The sequence below is a fragment of the Gigantopelta aegis genome, chromosome 9 (assembly GCF_016097555.1).
Source record: "Gigantopelta aegis isolate Gae_Host chromosome 9, Gae_host_genome, whole genome shotgun sequence".
NCBI lineage: Eukaryota > Metazoa > Mollusca > Gastropoda > Neomphalida > Peltospiridae > Gigantopelta > Gigantopelta aegis.
Window position 1 is genome coordinate 35,742,950 of NC_054707.1, and position 11,322 is coordinate 35,754,271.

The following is an 11,322-nucleotide window of genomic DNA, read 5'->3' on the forward strand; positions in this document are numbered from 1 at the left end:
AATGCTGGTTTAAAGCAGTCTACTAACTATTTAACTCAGTAGGGGACAGGTATTACTGTAGTAGTACTCTCAGAATGCTGGTTTAAAGCAGTCTACTAACTATTTAACTCAGTAGGGGACAAGTATTACTGTAGTAGTACTCTCAGAATGCTGGTTTAAAGCAGTCTACTAACTATTTAACTCAGTAGGAGACAAGTATTACTGTAGTAGTACTCTCAGAATGCTGGTTTAAAGCAGTCTACTAACTATTTAACTCAGTAGGAGACAAGTATTACTGTAGTAGTACTCTCAGAATGCTGGTTTAAAGCAGTCTACTAACTATTTAACTCAGTAGGAGACAGGTATTACTGTAGTAGTACTCTCAGAATGCTGGTTTAAAGCAGTCTACTAACTATTTAACTCAGTAGGGGACAAGTATTACTGTAGTAGTACTCTCAGAATGCCTGTTTAAAGCAGTCTACTAACTATTTAACTCAGTAGGAGACATGTATTACTGTAGTAGTACTCTCAGAATGCTGGTTTAAAGCAGTCTACTAACTATTTAACTCAGTAGGGGACAAGTATTACTGTAGTAGTACTCTCAGAATGCCTGTTTAAAGCAGTCTACTAACTATTTAACTCAGTAGGAGACAGGTATTACTGTAGTAGTACTCTCAGAATGCCTGTTTAAAGCAGTCTACTAACTATTTAACTCAGTAGGGGACAAGTATTACTGTAGTAGTACTCTCAGAATGCTTGTTTAAAGCAGTCTACTAACTATTTAACTCAGTAGGAGACAGGTATTACTGTAGTAGTACTCTCAGAATGCTGGTTTAAAGCAGTCTACTAACTATTTAACTCAGTAGGGGACAAGTATTACTGTAGTAGTACTCTCAGAATGCTTGTTTAAAGCAGTCTACTAACTATTTAACTCAGTAGGAGACAGGTATTACTGTAGTAGTACTCTCAGAATGCTTGTTTAAAGCAGTCTACTAACTATTTAACTCAGTAGGGGACAAGTATTACTGTAGTAGTACTCTCAGAATGCTTGTTTAAAGCAGTCTACTAACTATTTAACTCAGTAGGAGACAGGTATTACTGTAGTAGTACTCTCAGAATACCCGTTTAAAGCAGTCTACTAACTATTTAACTCAGTAGGGGACAAGTATTACTGTAGTAGTACTCTCAGAATGCTTGTTTAAAGCAGTCTACTAACTATTTAACTCAGTAGGAGACAGGTATTACTGTAGTAGTACTCTCAGAATGCCTGTTTAAAGCAGTCTACTAACTATTTAACTCAGTAGGAGACAGGTATTACTGTAGTAGTACTCTCAGAATGCCTGTTTAAAGCAGTCTACTAACTATTTAACTCAGTAGGAGACAAGTATTACTGTAGTAGTACTCTCAGAATGCTTGTTTAAAGCAGTCTACTAACTATTTAACTCAGTAGGGGACAAGTATTACTGTAGTAGTACTCTCAGAATGCTTGTTTAAAGCAGTCTACTAACTATTTAACTCAGTAGGGGACAAGTATTACTGTAGTAGTACTCTCAGAATGCTTGATTAAAGTTCAGTATCTTCAAAACGGTTTACCATTTTCTCTTGCTTACTAGAATTTGCAAGAAACATCATGCCTATGCGCATTTGCATAATATATATATATAGATAAAACTGGCTCCCTGATACGCACCTACACTCACACCCAGAGGGAGTCGGGACAAAATAAAACTGGCTCCCTGATACGCACCTACACTCACACCCAGAGGGAGTCGGGGACAAAATAAAACTGGCTCCCTGATACGCACCTACACTCAGGGCCGGATTTAGACCGGGGGGGGGGGGGGCAGGGGCCCGGGGCACTTCAGATTCGGGGGCCCCTCAACATAGAAATTAAATTACATGACAAATTAAAACAATGAACTAATTTTATAATTATTACATTATTTTTTTTATAAAGGAAGTCCTTAGTCTGGGGGGCCCCTCTGGCAATTGCCCCCTTATAAATCTTGCACTGCCTACACTCACACCCAGAGGGAGTCGGGACAAAAGAATACCGGCTCACTCTACCCAATCCCAAAAGGTTCCAGCAAGGAGCTACCTTTCGATCAACTAACTAAAATAAACCACTTGGCTCCATTTTCAACTCCGATGAACCGTTCTGAATTATGTGTCAAAACATTTTCTATTGGACTACGGGACATTTGCAAATTGTATAGCATCAAAACCAGGGGCGTAGGCTGGGGGGGGGGGGGTTCGGGGGGTTCTAAAACTAAAACATACAGGTTTATACATATGGAGTTTCTGGTGGTGCAAAAACAAAACAGAAAAAGGTCCACTTGGTTCATATTCGCCCCCCCCCCCCCCCCCCCCTAGTCCAGATCACGCTACGTTCCTGAAAACCAACCCTCGCCCGCTACCGACCATGGTCGGGCTGCTTGTGCTTCCTTGCACATGCCAGCACGGACGACCCCCTTTCCCACCCACCCCGAAACGCTTTCCTGTTCTGGATGGAGGAGCCGGCGAATGACAGGAGTCTGCTACAAAAGCTTGTTTTGAATATACACGTTAAAGGGACTGTCCTGAGTTTGCAGCCATTGTAAGATGTTTGCGATAACAGAGCCTTGTTGGCGACTACTATTTCATACTAAATACATTTTCTTGTTTAGAATACCAGTGTCTGTATATCGAATATGTTTGCGGTCGTATACTAATGTTTGTAGCACTAAATTTTTTACTTTAATTCGTGATATATCATATATATTTTTTCGTACGTACTATATTATTGGGAGGTAAAATCCGGTTTGGGCTACTACAAGCATTAGGACAACAACAAACACCCTGTAAATACAGACACTGACATTTTAATAAGAAAACATATTTAATTTGTACGCTACGTCATCGAAAAGGCTTTATTGGTCTCGGAAACATTTTACAATGGTTGTAAACTCAGGACTGTCCCTTTAAAACCTATGACCTGACCTGCACACCTGCTTACGTGCGCCGTTTAAAACGTAATAACAGATCACGTGCTACAGCTATCGTATTATGTAGGGCAAGCAGTTAAAGCCGCACACCCTAGTTCCATCCAGCGAAAATAAATTATAATTTGGTTAATCTACAAACCTGTAGCACACTTAGATCACGTTTTTACTCAAATGGAGTGAAAAAGCAGGTTTTATATCGATAAATACCATGGGAATCCCCATGTCCCAATTGCTTGAAATAATTTTGAAAGTTAGTATTCTGATGTCACCGGTAGATGTCGCTCGAAGCACAACAATGCCTACGTCACGACAAACTTCACAGACTTGGGGTGCGTTCCTTTCACCTCTCCTGGACATGTTCCAACTGTTCTGTCCTGGTTGTATCCCCTCTCCAGATATCGTAAGACTTAGCAAAATTATTGGTTTTAAGGGTTTGTAACGTTTTGTATTGAGACACTTACTTGTCTGAACTTGATTGTTACTGAAAATGTTCACGAACTGTGAAGAAATATCTCACAAATGAACAACAAGCAAACGACAACAAATCGGATGTTGATTGCGCGAACCGTGCACGAGAAAACAAAACCGAACCAAAATGATAACGGTCACGTGGTATACCAACGTCTGTGACGTTTACACAGGAAGATTCCCTCTAAAAATAGATTGGACCTCGCTTGCTTAACGGTTTTTTCTCGAGTGCGCGCGGCATTTTAAGAAATACAAAAAATGCATTTCGTGGTTTTACAAACATCAAGATTACCAGGATTACCCAAAAGCACTTCAGGTGAATGGAAATGTGTATTCTAAATAATAAAATGTAAGTAAAGTGCAATTTTATTTGTGAAAAAATGGGTTTAACAGCGAAAAACAACGCCGTAATGGTTAACAACTAGCCGTAACTAGGGCGTGTCCCTTTAAAGAATTTCAGCGAAAAAAACCCAACGCACTCTCCCCTTTTCCGTTCCAAGAATTCTATAGCTCAGAACGTTAAAACGATGACAATTTTTTTGTTTTGTTTTTGTGTTTCAAATCGGATCCCGGACTCCAGATTCCGGTTGATCTCGTTTTTAAATAAATAAAAGCAGGATCTTGATGGCAGTGTCGCAACATGTTATTTTTGAAGTGTTATTGGCGAACAGCTCACAAATAAGATAGACTTACTACGGCTTTACTATAATTACTATAACACGCGGAAACTCTACTGGTAGTGATAATGACCAGACCTAGTCGCAAGTCTTGACTCATTCTTCTGGCTGTTAACTGAAACGCAATATATTTTCAAAACACGTACACACGTGTATATAAACAGTGTTCAATCAATGAACATTTCAGTACTTTATTCATTTGAGAATCTGTCGAGCTTCTACTCACTGGGTAGGTTCAGTTATTATTATTTGTTATGTATGTTATGTTATGTTATGTTATGTTATGACATATGTTATGTTACATTTGTATTATTTTCAATGTTAAATGTTACAACTACTCAAGTATCAAACGAGTGATATGCAAGAAGAAAATTGTTTCATCGATCACAGTACTAAAAGTTAGTTAGTTTTGTTTAACTACACCACTAGAGCACATTGATTTCACTGGCTAATGCATTTGAAACAATTGGTAATTTTGAAATATAGTCTTAGACAAGAAAGAAAGCCCAGTGGTAAAGAGCTTACTTTATGCGCGGTTGATCTAGGATCGATCCCTGTCGGTGGGCCCATTGGGCTATTTCTCGTTCCAGCCAATGCGCTGCGACTGGTATATCAGAGGCCGTGTCTGTGGGATGGTGCATATCAACGATTCCTTGCTACTAATGGGAAAATGTAGTGTTTCCTCTCTATGACAGTGTCAAAATGACCATATGTTTAACATCCAATTATTGGCAATAGCCGATGATTAATAAGTCAATGTGCTCTAGTGGTGTTGTTAAACAAAACAAACTTCTTCAAAAAAAATTTCCATTAGCAACGGATCTTTTATATGTACCATCCAACAGACATGACAGTACATACCACGGCCTTTGATAATATACCAGTTGGCTGGAACGACAAATAGCCCATTTAGCTCCACTGACGGGGATCGACCCTTTACCGACCGCGCATCCAGCAAGCGCTTTACCCTTTCCAGCTCAGTCAAATGTTCTTTTTTCTCAATATATTTTTCGATAGAGCATGACTCTAACCTCTCCCCCTCCCCCATAACTTCGGTCGCCACCGTCTAGACTGCCCTTTTATAATTCCTTCACAAACAAAATATTATTTTAAAAACTTTACGTATAAGTACGGTCAATCTAGGGTGGACCCGTTGGGCTATTTCTCGTTCTAGCCAGTGCACCTCAAAGGCCGGGGTATGTGCTCGAAAAATGTAGCGGGTTTCATCCCTAAAACTATATTACGTCATATTTACCTAGTGTTCGACATGCAATAGCCGATGATTAATAAATTAATGTGCTCTAGCGGTGTCGTTAAACAAAACAAACTTTGTCTCTAAGACTACATAACCGGCCTCGGTAGTGTCGTGGTTAAGCCATCGCAATATAGGCTGGTAGGTACAGGGTTCGTAGCCCGGCACTGGCTCCAACCCAGAGCGAGTTGTTAAGGGCTCAATGCGTAGGTGTAAGGCCACTACACCCTCTTCTCTCTCACTAACCCCTAACCAACTTACAACTAACCCACTGTCCTGGACAGACAGCCCAGGTAGCTGATATGTGTTCCCAGGACAGCGTGCTTCAACCTTAATTGGATATAAGCACGGAAATAAGTTGAAATAAATGAATAAGACTACATCTAATAGCCGATGATTAATAAATCAATGTGCTCTAGTGGTGTCGTTAAACAAACGACACTTACATTTTTGTTGTTGTTGGAACAGTAGTATCAGCCAAATAATAGTGTGATTTGTTTTCTATTTTTTTATTCTCAGATCTTGAACACGAAGAAGATGTCAGTTTTGAGTTTTGCGCTGTGTTTGTTGGTTGTTGTCTGGATACAGCCACATGATACATCGGCGTGGTTATCAGGAAGTAAGTGTTGTCATTATTGTCTATTCTGCCAGTTTGTGAAACACAGGCGCCATTTGCTGCATAGGTAGAAAAAAGGAAGGAAATGTTTTATTTAACAACGCACTCAACACATTTTATTTACGGTTATATGGCGTCGGACACTTCATGGGCTACGTTTTTCGATTAGCAGCAAGTGATCTTTTATATGCATCATACCACAGACAGGATAACACATATCACGGCCTTTGATATACCAGTCGTGGTGCACCGGCTGGAGCGAGAAATAGCCCAATGGACCCACCGACGAGGATCGATCCCAGACCGACCGCGCATCAAGCAAACGCTTTACCACTGGGCTACGTCCCGCCCTTGCATGGGTATAAACGACTGTAGCAACAAACTGAAACTATATCAACATTGCTTCAGTTGTATTATATAAAAGTTGCAAGTGACACATTTAGCTATTGTTACATTTAAGATAACTAAATTCTAATTTATCGCCAACACCCTCTCCCCAGCCCCCAACCCAAACCCCCACCCCCAAGAAAAAACACCTCACCGCAACCCCACAACATCCCCCGAAAACCACCACTACCAACAACGACACCCCCCCCCCCCCCGCCCCAAACCCCAAAGAAAACTGTGGCGACGAGTGTAGACATGGGTCGAGTCACAACCCCCCCCCCCCCCCCCCCCCCCAGTAAATATATTGAGCAGGGATCGGGTTTCGACCCCCGAAACCTTCCCCACTGTACAGGCGCCAACTTACTTAACGTCAGTAAAAATAAAGTCACTCAGAACATCATTTTATACAAGGCAAATATTGTTGTCAAAATATTGTCAAATTACTAAGCAATAAATTAGGGTTGCCTAGGTCTAAATATATCGAGGTATTTTAGTTTTTGTTATCATAGCCGATGTATTTTTCGTGCTGGGGTGTCGTTAAACATCTATTCTATTCTATTCATACACGTGTGTCTGTCCAACTTGCTATTGCAATGAAAGTCACACCTGATCTGTAATAGAACATGATAAGGTATATACAAAATTTCAATATCTTTGCAAAAAAAAAAAAAAAAAAAAAAAAAAAAGTAAAGAAAAAAAAGTCCGGTAAACAAATTTTCGTATCTTCTAGGTTCAAGGGCCATAACTCTGTCAAATATGGGTAAATCACCATGAAAGTCAAACTTGTTCTGTAACAGTACACGATAAAGCTATACATATAATTTGAACTCAATATCATCAAGTATTATATATAAAAAACAAACCCACACACACCCGGAAAACTATATGTGGTATAGATAGACAGACAGATATACATGCGGATAGATATACGGAGATGGAACATATAGCCCCTCCGGTTGGACCGGATTAATAACTTGCATGGGTCATTTCATTCGCGCATACTATCAGAAGAATAAGACTATTTAGAGAAACTGTCGAACGAAGACTACCAGATCGTTACGAGACTCCAACGAAGAGGTGATGGCGTCGCAGGATCGAACCACCTCGGTAGATTCATTCTGAATTTCAACTTATTGGTTTTTATCTCGTTCCAACCAGTGCACCACAACTGGTCAAAGACCGCGGTGTGTGCTTTCCTGTCTGTTGGAAAGTGCATATAAAAGAGCCCTTGCTGCATTAGAAAAAATGTAGCGGGTTTCCTCTAATAACTACACGTCATGATTAAAAAATGTTTGACATCCAATTGCCGATGATTAATTAATCAATGCGCTCTAGTAGTGTCGCTGAACACAACATATAGTATATTAAGTCGCCATGTATATTGTATGTATATAAAAGAGGGCCTCGTAAATTGTCAAACTTGTCCCCGATTCTTTTGGGGGTTTTGTACAATAAAATATGTTGCCAATCAATCCAAAAAACCCCAAACAAAACCAGATAGTTACGAGACTCCAAGGAGGAGGAGGTATAGAACTACGCATTTCAAAGTAGTAATTATTGTATTTATATTTTATTGCAGGTGTGTGCGGCCACAGGACATACAACCCGGCGTTCCACATGTGCTGTCGGGGAAACGTAGTGTCCAAAAGTGGAATAAAGCCCGCATGTTGTGGACGCCGAAATTATGATGCCGCGTTCCACATGTGCTGTGGAAGGAACGTAGTGTCCAAAAGTGGAATAAGACCCGCATGTTGTGGAAGCCGAAGTTACGATGCCGCCTTCAGGCACTGTTGTAATGGTCGTATTTGCTAAGATGACATTTTCTGAATAAACGTGTTGTATGGTACTAAAAAACCCATCTTGTTTTACCGGAGACATGATACTGTTAACAAATATACTGGGTAACACAGGGGTGAACACAACAGACGACTTCACGTCTTTAACGACATTTCAAAAATAATTTTTAGTCACAAAGTTTATAATCCATTTTTTATCAAATTGTTTTTCGTTAATATTGTAACAAATAATAAAAACCTATATTGTTATATTGATGGTGATATTGTTACTGTTTTTACAGTAGAAGGAGAAGAAACAACAGGAGAGGGCCTCGTAAGTTGGACAACTTGTGCCCAATACTTTTGTATGTATACATTATAATATGCAATAAAATCTGTTTTCAATCAAGAAATCTTCGGATTTTTTTTTTACAGAAGAAAAGTTAACTTAGGTCGTACAATGAAAGCAAATGGAGAAAACTAGTTTAAAAACAGAAATAAGTTATTTCAAACATCAATACAGAAATATCAAGCTGATCACTATAAACATGTTCCCCATTAAAAAAACAATAAATCTTTATCTGCTAAATACTGGAATTTTCAAGGCCTTCGAATTTTGGAGGGGGTGCGCGCCTTCAATATCCTCGATGGCAATTCGTACGATTAAATTAATGCAATAAACTGAATTGAACTGAACTTAATTATCTTCGCGAATATTTCTTGCACAGTCTTATTAAAGGGACAGATCCTAGTTTTTAAACACTAAAGCACATTTTTCACCTAGACCCTAGTTTCAACGCGTAAAAATGGACACTAAGTTTGGTTAATTTACAAACCTGTAACAAATGTGGATACAACAGAGTGAAACAGAAGTCTGTGACGTTGAAATACTCTTAAAATAGACTAAAATGCGACTACATAACCGTTACTTCTCAGACGCACGCGCGTTTTTAAAAATATGAAAAATGCATTTTGTGGTATTAGAAAAACCAGGATGACCAGAACCACTTGGGATGTACGGAAATGGGTAATCTAAACAATTAATATAAGTAATGTTTGATTTCTGTGATCATAAACGGCTCTATGCCTTAGTGTTTAAAAACAAGGGTCTGTCCCTTTAATATGCTTTGGCGTAGCCAGTGTAGAACATTGGGGGTCAGTGACCCTCCTCAGTCACCCCCCCCCCCCCCCCATACACACGGAACAATGTGGATGGCCCCTCAAATGTAAACCATCGCTACTCCATTGCCTACGCACCCCAACTCCGACTTCAACGGTCCTGATAAACAATGAAACAAAGAAACACTTACCACTATTGAAATATCCACTCAACTCTTGTAGAAAATATTGCAACAGAACAGCACGGTAGTTAGCTGTCGTCGTTAGGTAACATTAGATCCATGCACATATATTTTACATTTATAAACATTTACCATAAATATGATTATTAAATGACAAACAGCGATTCTGTTCGCACATTTCTGAAGTTAAAACAATAGTCAGAAGAATGTACGTAGTATCGCTTTGCCATCAATAAACATATTAATTAAAACGTAAAAGCATTGTTGACGTCACGTCAAAGGCCTGCTGACTTTTTTAATGGAAACGTTTCCGGCCATTTTCGTAACTTAACGGAAAATATCGAAATACACACCTCAACACCATCCCTTTTGATCGACGCCTGATGGGGAATAAAGGTAGCGCGGGACAGCGTACAGTAATAATCCATTGTCTGTCATGGTATTTAACGACACCACTAGAGCACATTGATTTATTAATCATCGGCTATTGATTATGCAAATAATATAAAGTATATAAAAAGTATTCATGAATTAAAATGTTTGTTTGTTTAACGACACCACTAGAGCACATTTATTAATGAATCATCGGCTACTGGATGTCAAATATTTGGTAATTCTGACACAGTCATCAGAGCAAACCCGCTACATTTTTCCTAATGCAGAAAGGGATTTTTTATATGCACTTTCCCACAGACAGGAAAGCACATACCACGGCCTTTGATTTCCCACATACAGGAAAGCACATACCACGGCCTTTGACCAGAGAGAGTTGAAAATGGGAAGAATTTTGATATTGGCAATTAGTGAAAAAGTTAATAGAATTAAAAAAAATTTAAAAAACAATTAACAAGCAACATGAAAAAAAATGACTGCTCGTCCGAATATTTATATAACTTGGATAATTTTTAGAAGGACGTTCCAAAAATAAATATGAGAAAGAAGAGAGGATTGGACTAGTTAATAACATTAAAAAAAGAAAGTAATTTCGACATAAATCCCCGTCGGTGGGCCCATTGGGCTATTTCTCGTTCCAGCGAGTGCACCACGACTGGTATATCAAAGGCAGTGGTATGTGCTACCCTGTCTGTGGGATGGTGCATATAAAAGATCCCCTGCTGCTTATCGAAAAGAGTAGCCCATGAAGTGGCGACAGCGGATTTCCTCTCTGAATATCTGTGTGGTCCTTAACCATATGTCTGACGCTATATAACCGTAAATAAAATGTGCTGAGTGCGTCGTTAAATAAAATATTTTCTTCGTATATGTCCACGTGTGTGACCTCGTTAAGGCCGTTATGGTGCACAGCTTGTAGGGACGAGATGGGTTGCATCCCGTCATGAAAACCTCTAGAGTGACAGTCATTAGATGTGGAAGGTGTAGTGCCGTGCTGAAATACAGTTTTTGAGAAGCCGGATCCGTCTGAACAAGAGAAGATAATAAATAAGTTATCACATATGATTAAAGGAACAGTACTGAGTTCGCTGATTTTATAACACGTTTATGACTAACAGAGCACTTGTGATCACTAAAAGTACACATTGAAGATATTTCCTTGTTTAGAATATCAGTGACTGTATACACAGTGTCTGATGTAAGGTTTGTTTTGTTTAACGACACCACTAGAGCACATTGATTTATTAATCATCGGCTATTGGATGTCAAAACATTTGGTAATTTCGACATATAGTCTTAGAGGAAATCCGCTATATTTTTTTTTCATTAGTAGCAAGGGATCTTTTATATGCACCATCCCACAGACTGGATAGCACATACTACGGCCTTTGATATACCAGTCGTGGTGCACTGGCTGGAACGAGAATTGTTTTTTTTTAAATATTTATTTTCCCCAGTCCATTTTGACCATGACAAGGTTGGGGAGCCTT

The 11,322-nt window shown here is 39.3% G+C and overlaps 1 long non-coding RNA gene across 1 annotated transcript; it reads left to right on the plus strand.

The window, feature by feature from the left end:
- Positions 1-4,121: 4,121 nt before the first annotated feature.
- LOC121381915 lies at positions 4,122-8,547 on the plus strand. The gene is made up of 3 exons (XR_005959091.1): positions 4,122-4,337; positions 5,880-5,979; positions 7,943-8,547. It is a non-coding gene; the product is annotated as an uncharacterized LOC121381915 (long non-coding RNA).
- The last annotated feature ends 2,775 nt before the right edge of the window (positions 8,548-11,322 follow it).